General features: G+C 37.7%; 1 protein-coding gene across 2 annotated transcripts in view; it reads right to left on the bottom strand.

The window, feature by feature from the left end:
• Window positions 1–20,289, bottom strand: part of LOC136828045 (uncharacterized) — a 423,623-nt gene that overhangs the window by 388,943 nt on the left and 14,391 nt on the right. The window contains exon 1 of one of the 2 annotated variants that reach the window (XM_067085737.1): window positions 19,917–20,159. The exons of the other annotated variant lie outside the window; for it this stretch is intronic. The gene's annotated coding sequence lies outside the window, so the exon portion shown is untranslated. Of the gene's footprint in view, window positions 1–19,916; window positions 20,160–20,289 lie in introns of those variants that run through there. 2 annotated transcript variants of the gene reach the window in all.

The following is a 20,289-nucleotide window of genomic DNA, read 5'->3' on the forward strand; positions in this document are numbered from 1 at the left end:
TATCCAAATGTGATAGTCTAAAAGCATATTTTGTAGCCATCGTTCAAAAACAATTATGCGCGTATATAAGCTAAGATCCTATTACCCTCATCTTGGTGATACGCCCTTTTACCCAACCACATTTCATTTTGCTATGTATTATTGAACTTTTCAAGAAAAGGGAGACGAATTTGAATATTTCCTTTTTATACATTTTATTGTCAGTAAATGGAGTTAGTGTAGACAGTTTCCATTAGAACACTTTTGAAAATCACAGTATAAGCCTTGAGTGCTGATAAACATTTTTGCAATTTCCAAAGGTGCTCCATTTCTGTTTAACACGTCGGTACATTCATCCACCCTTACTTACATAGAAGAGGGTTCTACTGTATTGACAATTGAATTCGGTAGCTTTGATTATAGCATTATAGTATGAAAAGCTGCCTTTGCATAACTTGATTCAAGGGTAGTTTAGAATGGGGTCCAAATGTGATAGTCTAAAAGCAGATTTTGAAGCCCTCTTAGCTTATATACGTGCATATTTGTGTTTTCGAACGAGGGTTTCAAAATCTGCTTTTGGACTATCATATTTACACCCATTCTAAACTACCCTTGAATCAAGTTATGCAAAGGCAACTTTTCATACTATAATGCTATAATCAAACTATCGAATTCAATAGTGTCAATACAGTAGACCCTTCTCCTGTGTAAGTAAGGATAGATGGATGTACAGATGGGTTAAAGAAAAATGAAGCACCTTTAGAAATAGCAAAAATGTTTATCAGCACTCAAGGCTTATACTGTGATATTTGAAAGTGTTATAATTGAAACTGTCTTCGTTAACTCCACTTACTGATAAATGGTAAAATGAAATGTGGTTGGGTAAAAGGACGTATCACTACGATGAGGGAAACAGGATCTTAACTTATGTACGCGTATAATTGTGTTTTCGAACCAACATACCCTGAGAGAGAGAGAGAGAGAGAGAGAGAGAGAGAGAGAGAGAGAGAGAGAGAGAGAGAGAGAGAAACAAAATCTTTCTGTACTTCATTGTATAAAAGGACTTCGAGGCTTCGAAATTATTGGTTATAAAAATTTGAATTGGAAGAATTTTGGGATACTAATGGTGACGACGATGATGATAAAAGAACCAGCCACAGAGAAGCTTCACTACTCCCAAAACTCCTCCACTCCATCCCTTTCCTGCTCGGCACTGCCACGCCCACCCCTACCCGCCCACCCCCCCAAAACTTAATAGAGACCATCATGGCTGCGAACCACGCTTGAAAATCATTAAGTCTGCAAGACTGAAATTGATGGACGTTCAGAAAGTCCGCTGGGGACTATTTATGGCTTAACTGCCCTCTACATTATTCATTATTTTGTGACATTTATTAGTTACCGGCTAATTAGGCAAAAATGCCCAGGTAATGTTGAACGCGCATACCTGGCGTGCCATCGGAGAAAAGAAAAAAATATTTGTGAGGGAGACGTAGAGTCACCTGAAGTACTCCGGGATCAAATTGCCTTTGTCAAATGTTATGATGGTAGTAGTAGTAGTAGTAGTAGTAGTAGTAGTAGTAGTAGTACTGACCCTGATACTTCAAGCTATCATTACTATCAAAATCAGAATAGTTGTCGTAATGGCAGTGCTAGTAGTAGTAGTAGTAGTAGTAGTAGTAGTAGTAGTAGTAGTAGTAAAAGCACTGACCCTGATACTTCAAGCTACCATTACTATTAAAATCGTAAGTTGTCGTAATGGCAGTGTTATTTTCGTGAACATCTACTGAGACCGCGCAGTAAACGAAAATGATTAATTACCAATTATCGAGATATAGATATACGTCAAAATTCACAAACAAAATATTGAATAAAATAAGACAGGAGACAACAGATTCCAATACAATTTTATTACCCAATTATGAATAAGCGATAGCGAAATTCTGACAAATCAGCCTCCGAAAAAACCCATTATTTTCAAATTTCAAAAATCTAACACAACTGGAAATGTACATTATCTAACAATCATGAATTACGAATCCACACAAGACTAAGACCATCATTCCTACTGAATTTTCCTGCGCAATAATTTATAAATACCGTGATCTCGAACGTAGTAAACAAACATCGTCCACGAGTTGGGCAAATTCGGTATGGAGAATTTAAAGATAGATAGAACATACAATTTAGGACGAAGGCTAAGCGCTCGGACCTATGAGGTCATTCACCGCTGAGAGGAACATTGAGAGTAAGAGATTTAAAAGGTGTAACAGGAGGAAAACCTTGCAGTTGCACTATTAAACATTGTTTATTATTATTATTATTATTATTATTATTATTATTATTATTATTATTATTATTATTATTATTATTTAATGTAAGACATGTTTGACGTACTAGAAGCAAGAATATGAAAGGAGGTTCAGTAAAAGGAATGAAAGGGGTTGCAGCTAGGGGCCGAAGGGACGCTGCAAAGAACCTTAAGTAATGCCTACAGTGTACCGTATGAGGTGCACTGACGGCACTACTTCCATACGGAGGGGGAGAATTTAAAGGACAAGGAGGAGAAATGACGTCTGTGGTGTTTATTGCAACAGAACGAGATCCGAAAATGGTTACTTTTCTTCACTTTTAGCCCAGTTAAAAATATTGACTCAAAAGTAGTATAAATTAGCCGCAAAACGCTAAGAAAAAAAAGATATACAGTACTATGTAAAGATGGTTATTTATATATACATATATAAATATATACATAATATATATATATATATATATATATATATATATATATATATATATATATAAACAAACTAGACACAAGACACACCCACGTAGAGAAAATTGGCAATAAAGTACAAAAACATACACTTTGGAGTCACAGCCCAGCTCTAAAATCTCCTAATGATTCCCTTTTCTTCCAGAAAAGAAAAACCTTATTAAAATCCCTTGAGATTTCTAGAAAGATAAAGTAGTAAAAGGCAACTTAATAGCAAAGTTAGCAATATGGCTGCAACAAACCTCCATCCATCTCTCTCTCTCTCTTCTCTCTCTCTCTCTCTTTTTTTTTTTACCCAATCATCTATCTACTCCTCACAGGACGTGTAAAAATATGACGAAAACACCTTTACATGAGTATGTGTATGGCAGTATGAACGCAAGTATGTTTGTCTCATCCATTACCTTGCACAAATAAGCCGTGGCAACACGAAAGCTCTAAAAATAGCCTGTAAAAAAACAAAAAAAAAGACGAGACAAGATGCTCATTGTTATCCTGGATGAGAATTTCAACAGGTAAGGCAATTACAGTCACTAATTGCACATTAAAGGTGACTGTATTAATTAGGGGGCCGGAAAATAATGAGTGGTTCCTTATGACCGCCTACGCTAATGAACAGAACAATCTCGCCACGGCGACCATATATCACTCACGCCGCTAATTGCCAGCACACAGCCATTAGGAAACCACCATACAGCCTCCGAATGCAATTTTCACTCGACCGACTCTCCAAGCGCTGACAATTCCCTTCGCGGGCCGGACGACAAACCCCGCAGGTATCCGCCTTAATCGCTTAACAAAGCTTCGGAAAACGAAGCAGAGACCGATAAGATCTCTCCTCTGGAAGCCGACGGATCAGTCCCATTGCAAAAGCCTCGCCTGGATCAACTTTGGTCCCCCCCCCCACCGGATCACTCGGGGCTTTCGGTATCAAGCAGCGGGATCGATTTGTTCGAATCCGCTGCCAGTGCAACTTTCCGATGCTGAAATTTATCGAACCGTGCATTTGCACAGTTGCTGGAGGAGGAGGGAAAGGGGGGAGATGGAAATATGGGAGGGGGGGGAGCTACAGGTTACTCGGAGGTTTTAAGTAGCCTTCAAAGTTCCCGCCGAAATCAGCGCGCCAAAATATTCCGACCGCAATCAACATGGGTCCTGATGTCGCGCGCAAATCTTAATTGTCATTTCAATCCAAGGGGATTCTCCTTCGTGAATGATTCGTTGCACGGACGATAAGAACACTAACAGAAGCAGTTTCTTTCTCATCTGCGTAACGTATCTTTGCCGTGTATTAAATAATAAACAAAACTAATCGCGAGAATGAGTACTTCAGCTAATATTAGTGGGAGGCTTTATTACTTTTTTTTTTAGTCTAACAAGTTCATTTTCCACTTATATGGTTATCATTTATCAAATATAGAAATATAAAAGAAACCTAACCAATTCTGTTATCTCATCTGTCTGAAAGAGCTCATAAATGACCATAAATATTTAACTATGGTTGACTGACTATTCGATGCTCCGACAGACAACAAGTTTGTGTAATAAAGTCAACCACCTATAAAGGAATTTTCATTTAACGACTAGTCATCTATTCGAGAGAGTGACTAGCTTTTGGTGTTAATTAACGTAGTCAGCATCTATCAGAATCAGTTACGAGAATTTGAATGACACGTTTCATAATGCTGTACTACATGGCCATTTTCTGGTTATAGTTCAAAATGCGTACATGTTCTCATGTGTCACTTGAAAATTATTCACAAATAAATATATATTCTCTCGGAATAAATATATATTCTCTCGGAATAAATATATATTCTCTCGGAATAAATATATATTCTCTCGGAATAAATATATATTCGCTCGGAATAAATATACATTCTCTTGGAATAAATATATATTCTCTTGGAATAAATATACATTCTCTTGACGTAAATATATATTCTCTTGACATAAATATATATTCTCTTGACGTAATATATATATTCTCTTGACGTAAATATATATTCTCTTGACGTAAATATATATTCTCTTGGAATAAACATATATTTTCTTGGCATAAATATATATTCCCTTGGAATAAATATGTATTCTCTTGGCATAAATATACATTCCCTGGGAATTTTTTTATATTCTGTTGGAACAAAAATACATTCCCTTGGAATAAATATATATTCTCTTGGCATTATTATATATTCACTTGAAGCCTTTTCAAAATAATTGCACTACAAACTATTTGACTAAAATTCACATATTACATATTTTCCAGGAAACTAAAAGACATGACATTAACAACGGCAGTTTCAGCAGAATATAGATAGCCTTACAAGAAAGAAACAATGAAAAAAAAAAAAATTGTGCAGAAGTTTCTTTGGCGCAATCGATTTTTCTGTACATCATATAATCAAGACCACAGAAAGTAGATCTATCTTTCGGTGATCTCGCTATAATGCTGTATGAGCCGCGCCCGGGTGGTGGCCTGGCCTATATCGTTGCCAGAAGCGCGATTATGGCTAACTTTAACCTTAAATAAAATTTTAAAAAGTACTGAGGCTAGAGGGCTGCACATTAGTATGTTTGATGACTGGAGGGTGGATGATCAACATATCAATTTGCAGCCCTCTGGCCTCAGTAGTTTTTAAGATCTGAGGGAGGACAGAAAAAGTGCGGACGGACAGACAAAGCCGGCACGGTAGTTTTCCTTTCAGAAAGCTTAAAAACAGCAAGGAGGAAACTTGATGATACACTAAACGAAAACATACACACACATTAAATACAATCCAAGAAATACCTAAATTTAAACGCGTCAGGACACAGGAGCGTGCTACTTTAAATTAGCGAAATTTGTTACAAATTGTTGCAGTAGAGGAAATAAAGAAAAGCTATCCAGACGGTCTCAGACACAAGCAGAAACTCCGGATAAAACTACAGCCAACTCAAAAATCTTTCGACAATACTCCACGTCCTAATTGCCTTTCCTGAGGAGAAGGGAATCATCATGCAAAACATACTTTGTCCAGAGGATAAAGATTACCAATAAGACGAGATTCTATTTCATTTGACTAAACTTCTCTCTCTCTCTCTCTCTCTCTCTCTCTCTCTCTCTCTCTCTCTCTCACACTCTCATATATATATATATATATATACACTATATATATATATATATATATATATATATATATATATATATATATATATATATATATATATATATATATATAATATATATTTATATATATACGTATAATATATTTTATGTATATATATAACATATATATAATATATATATATATATATATATATATATATATATATATATATATATAAATGTAAATAACGTGAACATACAAATTCAACAATGAGAGACAGCGAGAGATTCACAACGAAATCTCGTACAAAAAAAAAAAAAAAGATAGCCGAATCGTAACATAAAGGATAATCAGAGAAGGGGGGGGCTGGGTGGAGAAGTGTTAAAAAAAACCACGACGAAAGGGGAATCGAAGAGGGGTTTATCGCTGCCCTCCCCCTCCCCCTTCCCCTCCCCCCACCTTTGACAGCAATGGGACTGTGGAGAGGAGGAGGAGGAGGAGGAGGATAGGGAATCACTCCTCCTTGCTGAGGTGTCCCTCTCAGTGATTAGTTCCATTCAGTGCGTTCAGCCAGGGCATTGTGCGACGCCCAATCTTCGGGATTATAAATTATAAGACGAACGATGGGTTTCCTCCGACGCCTCACAAAAGACCGGAGGAGATTCTGCCACGCAGCGTCTTCGGGATGGATCTGAGCAAGAGTCGACCCCCCTGGATATCAGAGGGACCTCAGGAACTGGGGGAATGTGGGTGGAGGATCGGGGAGGGGTTTAGTGAGCGGGGAGGAAGCCTTGGTTTGAGCCAAGTATTAAAGGACACTAGTAAGAGGGAGTAGAAATAAACTTTAATTTCAGAGTGAAAATGCTTGAAAATGCACCCGAAATGTAAAACCCAAACTAAAACCTATTTAATCCCAAAACTAAAACCTCTTAAAAACGAGGGGTGGGGAAATGCCCTCGCTACACGAACGAATGGGAACTAAGAACCAGATCCCATTTGTTGTTTTTGATTAAGCTGGCCTTATGCCAGCACGGGCTCTTGCTCATAGAGCAGCCCGTGAAGCCAGATCCCAAAAATCCTCAGATATCAGTCAAAATCTTCGACGGGTCAAGCGAACGCCAACGAAATACTAATACCTGTAGACTTCTCATTAAATTTCTGAATACGTAGTTTTAACGCTGATTCACTTTACAACATCACGTCACCGACACATCACGTCACGTCAAAGTACGTGAGAATTTCTTACGTGTTATCAAATGGACTTGTTCACACCATCACGTCACGTCACCATCAAGCACACGGCATCCACCGTCACATCACGATACGCCTTCTTGGAAAGAATATTTTGACGTGACGTGACGTGGTGGTGCTTATCCAAGTTTTTATCGTTAAATCTGTGTGTGGCTGAGTTTGAGCACGAACTGAACGGGATCGTGATGGATAGTGTGAATACAAGGCACGGCTGATGGGACGGTGACGTGACGTGATGTGTCGGTGACGTGATGGTATAATGTGAATCAGCCTTTATTCAACACGTCGCGATATGAACCTCAAATAAGCGTATCATGATTCTGTGTGAATAATAAATCACCTTTTGTGTGTAAATACTCTGTATATTGCATATTAACCACCCACTCTTTTTTACGTTTTCTTTATCCCAAGAACTGTGAGAAATTCCTTGTAAACCGGTTCAGAATGAAGACCAATATCACTTTTCACTCTACATTTCTAAACTGTTTAATTTTCTGTGATAAGTATGCAAATGTATGTGTATTTGTAATGTAAGTAGTGTGTCTTCAAGCTGGCTCAGTTTGTAGTATTACAGTATATGTTCGTACACTTGTAATACTGAACGTGTCTGAAAAAAAAAATCGTAATTTTTGCACATCCCATAACCCATAAAACTGCATCCGCATGCTTTTGTAAGACCCATGTTCAATTTAATGCAAACGTTGTGTCAGAGTGTACGAATCAGGGTAAGTCGTCGGAGAAGCCGGACTTAATCCCTTTCCAAGGAGCTCAGTAGCACCTCACGTGCAGCCTGCGGTCGCCCTTGCTGTAATATTGACCAAGAGGAGAATGCTGTGTAGAAGGGGTTTCAGGGTAACCACTTCGTCCTCTCCCATCAGAAAAGCTGGCTTATTGACAGTTCTTCCGAGCACCTGTTGCTCCGTTAAGCCACAACGAGGACTCTCCCTACTAGGGGAGCATTCCATCTGTGCCAAGAACGTTCCCAGTCCCACGCTCTTTGACGCTCCGTGACGCAACATGACGCGTCAAAACGTAATGTTCCGTTTTGTTCTGACGGATTACATGACAAAAACATGACGCTGGCACTCCGTTTTCCATCCGCCTACCGTCAGTCCGTAAACACAGCAAGGGACCCCAACGTTCATCTTGATTTGAAGGAATCTTCTTTACAAAGCGCAGGATGCAGGGGTTGGATGTTGGGGAGGGGGCAGATGAGAGGAGGAGAAGAGGGAGAGGGAGAGTCAGATGAATTTCTTCGGAGGTGGTTCTGTGATCTGGCCACAGTACTTTCAATAAAGCAGCAGAAGGGGCTGTCAAGAGCCGCACCTGGTCGACAGATTGTCAGAAAAGAGGAGGTTGATGGCTACCACAGGATCCTAAATTGAGAGAGAGAGAGAGAGAGAGAGAGAGAGAGAGAGAGAGAGAGAGAGAGAGAGAAACTGAAACCTCCCTTCGCCCATTTAACGATTCTACAGCCACAGGTCATTTAACCTGCAAGTGTAAACCAATTATACAGTTGCAATATTATGAACGAATTCCTTGCTTACTCAGGATGCATCTGTGTCATAAAATGGCGTCTAAATGCTTTTAATCAGTTGAAAATCGACTTGGCATTCAAGTTTAAATCTTTATTGTGCTAGGCTTTTAAATGATCGATTCTAGGCCAAATCGATTTACATTGAAAACTGATCATTTCACAACACGGGACCATAAATTTTTACCTTTAATGAGAAGTAATATACATTAAATTTTAAATATTCAAAAGCCACTGTGATTAGTGTTAGCGAAATCTAGTCATAAAGATTTAATCTTCGATAGTTATTAGACACCAGCTGAAACTCAAGATTCTACTGTAAGTAATGCTTGTGTTAGCTCCAATCAGTCAGAATTGCTATACAAGAAACCAAAGGAGAAAGTGACTGAGTGAGAGAGAGAGAGAGAGACATAAGGCACAAAATAAAAAAGGAAAAACTTCAAGACGAAAAAATTTGCCTTTTGTGACAAATGATAAACAGGATTTCTTCCATGTCAGATTGGCGAAGAAATACTCACATTTTATGACTCAAGTCGAGATAAGAAAAGAAGATATTCTTTTGGGTGCATTCACGCAAAAAAAAAAGGCTATAAGATTGGCCCACTGACAAGGGAGAATTTAAATCATTCAATATTTTTTTTTTTTCATACTACGTGGGAATTTCTCCCAAACAAGACTCTTGGTGAGAAAAGATTCTTTACAAACTTTCTCAGAGTTTTACTTTGAATTTCGGTGACCATTTACTCGACTAAGTATTTTCATAGCTTTTTACCTGCTCTTAGTCTATTGGCTCCCGACATTTTGTGATGCATTGCCGCTTGCACCAAACAGCTAACATTTATTTCAAATTTCAGTAACGCTTATTTTTAATGACAGGGACCTTATCACCCAATTCCCCTCTGTAATTATTTCCCTAACACAAAGAGAGCAAATTTCCAACCCATTACGGTGTCTACTAAAACTTGGTAGACTCGAATTGGTATCCACTGGTGTACGTACAACACCAGCCCTAACGACCTATTTCCGAAGGGCCAACCCTGGCTGACCCAAGTTCGGTCATTTCAAGAAAACCTCTTAATGAACTTATTTTCTTACGTTCTTAAATTAGTGGACAGTTACTGTCACCTCAGGCTGCCCATGTTGGAAAATCCCCCTTTTAAAGAAACGCAGGTTAAATTGTAGGTCAAATATAGAGGACTCATCGATTTCCAAGAATTCGGCTATAAAGCCAAGCAAAGAGCCACCTTCAGCCATTCAGGGCTTTAGACAGTGATAAAGAGTTAGTTGGAGTGGTTGGAAAGCAAGAATGAAGAAAGGAAGCGGAATGGAGGTAAAGTTAAAGGCTAAAAAATTGAGTGCAGCTAGGGGGGGACGCTGCAAACAATCATTAGCAACACCTACAGTGCACCATGTGAATGCACTAACGGCACTATTCCGCCGCTCCCCCCACCCCACCACCCCGTCCCATGGGCCAAATACAGAAGTAGGTGGTGAACGCAATGAAGGGCAAATCAACCAGTTGACCAAAGGTTTCGCGACACCAACACGGTATTTGTGGTGTCTTTATCTACATATTTTGAAGATACCGAGACAAAAAAAATGCCCATATAAGAAAATGGAGAGCAAAAGAGAAAAAATGACTTTAACATTCATATTTCTTGAGAGTAAAATCGCTTTTAAAAGCAATACGGTTTACAATTCATATGTTGTTCGATGTAGTTATGATACCTTTCGTCTTCTACCTCTATTGCACCTAGACACTGATAGAAACAAAAAAAAAGAAAGAGGTCAACAACTTGCTAAACCAACTTATTTGGCAAAGTAAGGATAAACATTTTATCAACGTCAGTAGTAAAAAAAATTTATTGTGTTTAAGAAATAATTCTACATAATAGACGGTGATCAAGTGTTGGATTAAGGCTTGTTGCAACAACGCTTACTAGCCTGGGACAAGCTACAAATTTGTCAAATAAAGGCAGATACGGCAATAACATTATGAAATAAATTTACAGAATTAAAATAAAACAAATTATCAAAGTTATGATGAATAATTCCAATACTCTTGTGCTTTTCCTAACTAGGTTTTTTGGGTAACTTAGGGGTTAGAAACTTGATTATCAAAGTATTCTTAAGGGTCCTTAAATCTTGATTTATTTCTCTTCTACTTCGAGAGAGAGAGAGAGAGAGAGAGAGAGAGAGAGAGAGAGAGAGAGAGAGAGAGAATTATCACGAGTAAATTCATTTTGCTACATCGCATGAGAGAAAAAATCACAAGATTATCGTGAATGAATTTAATCAATATTACCAGAGAGAGAGAGAGAGAGAGAGAGAGAGAGAGAGAGAGAGAGAGAGCGAAGGTTTCAAAACACTTCCTGCAAGCAGAGGACGAGGAGGAGGAGGAGGAGGAGGAGGAGGAGGAGGAGGAGGAGAACTCAAAAGACTGAATCCACAGCAATAACCATTCACAGCAGGGGACCTGACCCCCAGAGCTCCCGGGTACAAACTTGAAACTCCATGTATTGTAAGGCTTCGGTTTTCATATTCTTAAAACTCGCACAAAAGGCTGGTTGTGGAGAGGAGATGGAAACTGAGATTTCCTTTTCAAACAAAAAAAAAAAATCCCTTCTGTGCCTCTCCCTTTTGAAGGAAAATGTCAGGGGGGGACAGGGGGGAGAGTTATGTGAAAGGGTACGGGAAAGGGGGAGGGAGGGATGGGGGAAGGGGTGTTCTAAAGGGTGGTATCTCTCTCGTTGCAATTTCTAAAGAACTTGATGCAGAGATTTATCTATTTATTTATCTATTCGTTTTATTTATTCATTTTTTATTTATTTTTTTTATTTTCTTATATTCTTATTTTGTATTTTTATTTTTTTTTACTTTTTTACTTGTATTTATATAATTATCTACTTATTTATTTATTGTTCCTGTCGCGTCAATATTGAAAAAAATTTTTAAGTTATATTGCAATTGCATCGTGCCTGGAATATATCGTGTATATTATGTTACGTATTTCCCCGTCCAAGAGTTTATAATAGTTAAATGTGGAGTTAGTCAACTATAAGACTATGAATAAACATGGCATTGTAAATTACCAAAATTTACGTTCTTATATTTAATTTCGTGTTAAAGAGACCGAGACAAGCATTTAAAAATCAAGGAAGAATAGTTTTAATGGATTACTCTTCTGAAAAGATAATTCTCTGTAAAAGACTCTGGGAACACAACGGAAAGGAGAGAACTCCATAATCTTAACGCAAACGGTATGAACTGGAATCAACTATTAGTCTCAAATACAGGATCCACGCTGAACTTCATTTTTTTTTTTAAGTCGTAAAATTAGGGCGTAAAATGAATAAGGTGTAAAATGTTTCTCTAAAATCAACAAGATAATTAACTTTATAACTCGTGTGATTTCTTTCAACTTACGATCTGCCAACAACACCACCCGCCACCACCCACCCACAAAACACAATGAAAACTGATCTGTCTTGTTATTTATCACAAGTCGTCATCACTCAAAGCATGTTTTGTAGCTAAGCAATTGAATAAGTCAAAGTAATTCTGACATAGTTTAAGAAATCAAACAGACTGAAACAGCGCACGAAAATAAGATCGTACGTTAGTCTATTAGGATATAATTTTGATTAGTGCATGACAATGAAGCTTCAAAAAGAATATTATGAGTCAGAAGGCAAGATAGCGTGAGAAATTATACTCTAAGAGCAATTAAGAAAGTTCTTTATGAACGCTAGGTCAGATAATGAAACAGGGGAGGAAAATGTACCTACGTAAAAGGGAATCTAAAGACGGAAGGCTGAAGATGAATGGAGATTTGTGGAAGTGAAAGCATCGGAAATGCATAAGTGGCGAGCTGTTTTTCTCCTAGTTTCTAGCAGAAACGGTGTATGGCTGAATTATGTCATAAGCGTTACAAGAATTAACAACGATCTTACCCTATACAACGTTTTCGATTGGATTTACTTTCACAATAAGAAAGGGACAAAAAAATGTAAGATACCACAATTCTAGAGCCAAGGAAATTTGCTGGCAGTCACAGCAATAAATGTTGCAAAGACGGCTTTGCTTAATGCAACCCAGATCTGGAAAAGATAAGGGGAAAAAAGCATGGGAATAATTATGGAGTTTAAATCGACAAAGGATAATATAATTATGAAGGAATAAAAAAAAAATAAAGCAACGTGGTTCCCAGTGCGAAACCGTAAAGAAAATGCTGATACGTACGGAGTAGGTTTGCAACGATGCAATTATTATCATTATTGTTTTTATTATTATAAGCCATCAGGCCATGTACTGGCAATGGTAGCGTCTACAAAACTATGTCTATAACCAACGTGACGAAAAAAAAAAAGTCGAATAGATACAAAAAAACTTAGCTTTAACCATAAACGGAGAGCTGTAAAGAACTGGAAAAGTTCACGATCTACTTTACAGAAAATGGAAGGAATCCACTATTAGAAAACGAATGATATTATTTAGGGGAGACACTCGCTAAACGAGTCTCTCTTCCGTGTTGGTAACAAGTTGTTAGATAACTATACATTATTTCCTATTATGTCGTAACAGACGACCAAACTGATCAATTAGGTATGGTTTTTTTATCAGCTGAAACTTTACTTTAGTTGCGCAGCCTGATTTCCATCAGTCGCCGACCGGGACAGGTTACGACTTTTTTCGTACCCCCCGGCCAAGTCCGGGCACGTCGCCCTAAGTTAGGTTAGATAGGTAAAATCTTGTTAGGTCAGGGCCTAGCATTATAGCAAAGGTTATGTCTATATATGAATGAGGAACCTGTCCCGGTTGACGACTGGGCGGGAATCAGGCCGCGCAACTAAAGTAAAGTTTTACCCAAGTTTCAGCTGATTAAAAAAAAAAACATACCTAATAGATCAGTTTCCTGGCGGTCAGTACACTTTATCATGCAACACCTAAACGTTTAATGACGCTTCTCGCTATATTTTTGTTGTCATTTCATCATTATAAACAATTACCTACAGACTAATGAGAATGATCACAGCAAACTAATTAGTATTCCTAATATTTTCATGGTGTTTCTGTGTCCATACTCTAATAAAAGGCATTAAAAGGGAACCTCTGTACCACGCACGCGAAAAACAAAAAATCCCGAGATGTCTGTGCATTCCAAATCACTGTTTTCAAGAACTGACTTAACAGATCATATTATGATTTCGTACTTCCATAAAAAAAAAATTGAAAGGTCTTTAAATGAAACCCAGGAATACTTGCATTCCTGTAAGTTTAAATATAAAATATAAGATAAGAATATCTTAGCAGAATTAACTCTTTATATATATATAATTAATATATATATAAAAAATTATATATATATACATTTATTATATATATACATATATATATGCAAATATATACAGTAAATACCGTATTATGCATATATATAATGTGTGTATGTGTGTGTATGCATTACTAAACACGCAATACATGTGACCGTTTGAAAAGTACAAAATACTGAAAAGCACAAAATATTACTGTACTGTTTATGTATGGAACAATAAAAATGCACGGAACAAATTTTCCAGGTATCCCTATGATAAACAAAATGTCTAGAGGATGGTACCATCTCTGATGACAATACAGAGAACAGTGTTGACTTATTATATGAACTGAATAATTTACAGATTAACGTGAATGTCTGGTCTTGCCTTTGAGGCAGTCTGGGATCTGCTCTTGAGATAGTCTGGTTCTGCCCTTGAGGCAGTCTGGGGTTTCTGCCCTTGAGGCAGTCTGGGGTTTCTGCCCTTGAGGCAGTCAGGGGTTTCTGCCCTTGAGGCAGTCTGGGGTTTCTGCCCTTGAGGCAGTCTGGGGTTTCTGTCCTTGAGGCAGTCAGGGGTTTCTGCCCTTGAGGCAGTCTGGGGTTTCTGCCCTTGAGGCAGTCTGGGGTTTCTGCCCTTGAGGCAGTCTGGGGTTTCTGCCCCTGAGGCAGTCTGGGGTTTCTGCCCTTGAGGCAGTCTGGGGTTTCTGCCCTTGAGGCAGTCTGTGGTTTCTGCCCTGAGGCAGTCTGGGGTTTCTGCCCTGAGGCAGTCTGGGGTTTCTGCCCTTGAGGCAGTCTGGGGTTTCTGCCCTTGAGGCAGTCTGGGGTTTCTGCCCTTGAGGCAGTCTGGGGTTTCTGCCCTTGAGGTAGTCTGGTTCTGCCCTTGAGGCAGTCTAGGATCTGCCCTTGAGGCAGTCTGGTCCTGCCCTTGAGGCAGTCCGGGATCTGCCCTTGAGGCAGTCTGGTCCTGCCCTTGAGGCAGTCTGGGATTTCTGCCCTTGAGGCAGTCTGGAGTTTCTGCCCTTGAGGCAGTCTGGGGTTTCTGCCCTTGAGGCAGTCTGGGGTTTCAGCCCTTTAGACAGTCTGAGGTTTCAGCCCTTGAGGCAGTCTGGGGTTTCTGCTCTTGAGGCAGTCTGGGGCTTCTGCCCTTGAGGCAGTCTGGGGTTTCAGCCCTTTAGGAAGTCTGGGGTTTCAGCCCTTTGGGCAGTCTGGGTTTCTGTCCTTTCGCAGAAGAGTTATGAGCAAGGAGGTCAGTTTAAATATAAAATATAAAATCAAAATATTTTAATAACAATTAACTGACCTTTAAAAAATGATAAAAAAGAACCACTTCACGAGAAAGACAAATAAATCCCCTCAGACTTCAGCACCCACAATCCCTTTCATTCAACGTAACTTATCCCCACAAATCCATCAACTATTAAGCATCAAAAAGACTCTTTAACCGACATTTAAGGGAATAAGGGAAGAGCGATGTTACTGCCCGATAACAGCGCGGAGATAAGATAAAGATAACCTCTATCGTCCCATAATGTGCGAATCCTCCGAAAAGCAGTGTAGAGCTTAGTGATGCCGTGTTAACTGATACCTTAGCCTCCTTATACTAACCAGTCGCTAATCCCTTATACAAAGGCCTTCCAAAATGGATGAAGTAATAGGAATAAGCATACGGCAGAGGGCCACAGTAAGTAGTTAATATTATTATTTATTCGAGTGAACCCATAAAACAATTATAGTAATTTAAGAATGTCGAGACGTTAAGTCCCGAGCTTGGAATGTTACGTACCGCCCAGAAGCTCGGACGAAGGATTTTTTAGTCTGCCTATATCTATATGATGGGCAAGTAGTGAGAGGGACTGATCCCGGGTTGGACGACGGCATACTTAAAAGATGTTACATATATCTGTTCACTTTTGGGTGTTCTGTCTCGCTGTTCTGCCTAGTAATTTCATGGGCCTTTCAATTTGTTCATAATAATAATAATAATAATAATAATAATAATAATAATAATAATAATAATAATAATAATAACCATTACTTATTGGATTTGTAGCTAAACCATCTGTCCTAATAGAGAGTTTCACTGGGGAAATTCACTCAACAATGATTTATATATATATATATATATATATATATATATATATATATATATATATATATATATATATATATATATATATATATATATATATTTTGTTGAGTGAATTTCTCCAATAAAACTCTCTATTAGGACAGATGTTAGATGTTACAAACTAATAGGTAATACAAATTACAATAGGTATTATTTTTACAATTATTATACAATTTTTATTATTATTATTATTATTATTATTATTATTATTATTATTATTATTATTATTATTATTATTATTATTATTATATTCAGCATACGAACCGTTTTCCACAACAAGGGATGATCCCAGAAAAAAAGACAATATAAAGTCACTGCCACATTCATACTTCATCTGATGAATCGTGAATGAACCCCACGTGCAGAAATTTTTCACTGTATTATCCACTTCACAAATGTACACAGAAGGCTAATCAGCAGCACGGTGAACCCTCTACACACACACACACACACACACACACACACACACTCACTGTCTTTCACCAATAACATGCAAGTAATCTAAAACTTTCAGGATATTAGGGCTCTTCTAATATCTCTTCTACAGTTTATCCTAAAGGTCTTCCTCCCCTACTACTTCCTAGCACATTTTAATATCAATATTTATAAATTAAAAATCTATATAAATGTTAAATCCCACAGGAAGGTCCACAATCCGATAATGTTGACCGGGGAAATATAATTATTTAAAAGTTTGCTTCAAACAAATATATTAAACATCAAATTTACATATGACTCTTCTTTCGACAATTGTTAACATCTACGAAATATGAGATAAAAAAGTCCATAAGGTTATAAATTCTATGGATGAATATTTTATCTTACCGCAGTTGCGATTAGAGTTCCCTCCTGAATGACGCCCTCAATTGTGCTGTGCTCAACAATGTAGATTCCTATGGGGAGAATTTAAAGATATCGCCCGTTTCAGTAGTCCTAAAACTTCATTCTTAATTACATCATCCGATTTATTTATACCATTACAATTCTTTTAATTTTTTATAGTATATATATATATATATATATATATATATATATATATATATATATATATATATATATATAAAATATATATATATATATATATATATATATATATATATATATATATATACTGTATAGATATACATACATACATATATATAATTGTTAGTTAGTTATAAATGATTTGTTTAACCAGACCTCTGAACTCTTTTAGGTTCTTGTATATTATATATAAATATGTATATATATATTTACATAAATATACATAATATATATATATATATATATATATATATATATAACATGCGGTACAGAGGACGTAGGCCTAATGTGTGCTTGATCAACACACACTATTCTGGTCTCCAATTTGAAAGCTCTAAACAAAGTGCTCGCGTGGTACAAAAACCACCATTTTGGCCATTTCCTCTCTCGTTCTTCTATTATGACTCACTACTTTACCTCCTTATTCCCCTTCCTCCCCCCTTCCCCATCCCCCCCAGTCCCTTCCCTACCCCCTTAGCCAGATCTTCTGTAATTGGTTCTACCGAACCGCGGTTAATTTTCGACTGATGTCGAATGACTTAAAGCCCTAACTATCTATCCCTATCACCAACTGCGAAATTAGTCTCTATTAAGATGCAAGATAAATTTCCGAGTTTATTCGGTGGGCTTCAATAAATAATCACCTGAGAAATAAAATAAATATATCTGTGGTACTAAAAATAGTGATAAGCCAATAGCCATCAAATCAACAACTGATTCAGCAAATCTGAACAACTATGAACGACCAATCACGTTCGCATAAGTTTACAACTGAATTTAATTGAATACAGAATTTAGGCCAACGGCCAAGCACTGGGACCTATGAGGTCATTCAGCGATGAAACGGAAACTGACAGTAAAAGGTTTGAAAGGTGTAACAGGAGGAAAATCTCGCAGGTGCACTATGAATCAACTGTTAGGAGAGGGTGGAAAGTAAGATGGAAGAAAGAGAATAGGAAAAGAGGTACAGTTAAAGGAATGAAACGGGTCGCAGCTAGGGGCCGAAGGCACGCTGCAAAGAACCTTAAGTAATACCTACAGTGCACCGCATGAGATGCACTGACGGCACTACCACCTTACGGGGTCGGTGGCCTTAAATAAATAATCGCCTAAAAAGCAAATATGTGTGGTATTAAAAATAGCGATAAGCCAACAGCCATCAAATAATTGATTAGGCAAATCAGTACTGTAAACGATAATTCACCTTCGCATAAGTTTACAATTAGGGGAGTAATGCTGCGAGAAATAACAGATAACTATATAAACCAGTGCAAATCTTCCCCAATTCTTAACCTTCCGTTTACGAAAAAGAACTCCGTCATAATCTTTTATGACCGGCTCGAAAAATCCTCCCCAGTTCTTAACCCTCCGTTTGCGAAAAAGAACTCCATCACAACCTTTTATGACCGGCTCGAAACTGTCATAACCGGACGGCAAGGATAAAGGAAATGTAAAAATAACGGCGATAACAAGTAACCACTGATAAAAGGGACCTTTCATAACGTCCTTATCTCGCGAGCTTCTGAATCAAAAGTCTGGGAATATGTCGTAAAAAGTTACGCAACACCAGGACTTTGATTTTCTTGGCACGAATTTGTCAAGTGAAACTTAATCAGATAACTGTGAAAATAAAAAATAATAATAATAAATGCATCTACATTTTTCCTCCCAAACAAATGATAAATAGACGCTCTTAAACATAATGACGTTTATCTGAGGAAACTTGAAGATGAATTTAATACAATATTTTCTTTCTCGAATTCAGTTAAGCAAAGGATATAGGTCAATCAGTTTTGTTTCTATTGGCTACTGAAGTTGCCTACCTAGTAATTAATCAGTTGTGGTGGGTCGTAAACGGCATCAGAAAGCCACAAGGGCTAGCAACTTCATCCTAAATCAGTGAGAACTAACTTCTCCACACGTCTCCCCTGACATATATATATATATGTCTATATGTGTGTGTATATATGTATATTACATATATATATACACATACATATACCCATATACACATACATATACTGTACATGTATACACATATACATATACATACATATATAATATATATATACACAGTATAGATAGGTAATTGGTCCTCCTCAATGGAAATAACAAAAGAATGAGCAAGAGCAGATAAATGAAATCCCGCCTCCCCCGCCCCCTCCCTGGATGACAACGAATGTTCCTCTTATCAAACTGCTGAAAATAATGAGCAAAATGGTCTTGATAACCACTGGAACCATTACGACGAACACCACATCCATCAGCCTAATATTAGCTTATAGAAAGCATAACATATCACTATATCCTAGTTACTGAGAAGACTGAATAAATTAGGCTAAGGATCTTCTGTACCATATACTGTGAGCCGCGCTTCTTTAAGACAAAATTCTGCTCTAGCTCTGGACAGGACACCATTCATCTTTATGGGAGACTTTTACAAAAATATATATAAAGAATAAATACGCACTGTAGAAATACATTAAATTACATTTAATTTCCATGAAATATAAAAATACCACCCGATCATTCGATGCATGGCGCTAACCGAGAACCATTACCACTGACAAGCCCGTGCAATTAAATTTCTACCCACAGTACGCTGAGTACCGTCCGCAACAAAGCTCCACTGAGTCTTTATAGTTTGGACAGAGTCCAGAGATCCCAATCAGGCCACTTAGTTATTTCAAACATTTCCCATACTAATGGGGCACCTTTGGGCAATGGCTCGTGTTGGCAAAAGGCCGACTTAATCTAAATTACACATGAAGAATCCTACACACGAATACACACACACAAAATACAAGACAAAAGGCGAATTCTACCTTGACCCTGAGGCGAGTTTGTCATTCTTGTATTCAAAATGATGAGCGTCGTGGCTGTTCGCGGTAAACGCAACATTCAAGAAAACGCCCACTTTCATGGCGGTATTTAATAACTTCTTTTTATGCGTGGTCAGTTACAAGTGCAAGCAATAAACGACAATGTTTCAACACTGCCTTAGCAAAACTAAGTCGGCAGCCACAAAACTTTCGTGTCACAGTTTGAACAACTCTGCTTCAAGACCCAGACGAAATATTTTCCATGGACAGTGTAGAAACGGCATAAAATGTAAAGTCAATGTTTGGTGTTTAAGTAGCTTTTGTAATTGAAGGAATTTTTTTTTCTTTACAGCGAACTGGCACTTAAACAGTTGTT

This window comes from Macrobrachium rosenbergii, chromosome 42 (genome assembly GCF_040412425.1).
Source record: "Macrobrachium rosenbergii isolate ZJJX-2024 chromosome 42, ASM4041242v1, whole genome shotgun sequence".
NCBI classification, from domain to species: Eukaryota; Metazoa; Arthropoda; class Malacostraca; order Decapoda; family Palaemonidae; genus Macrobrachium; species Macrobrachium rosenbergii.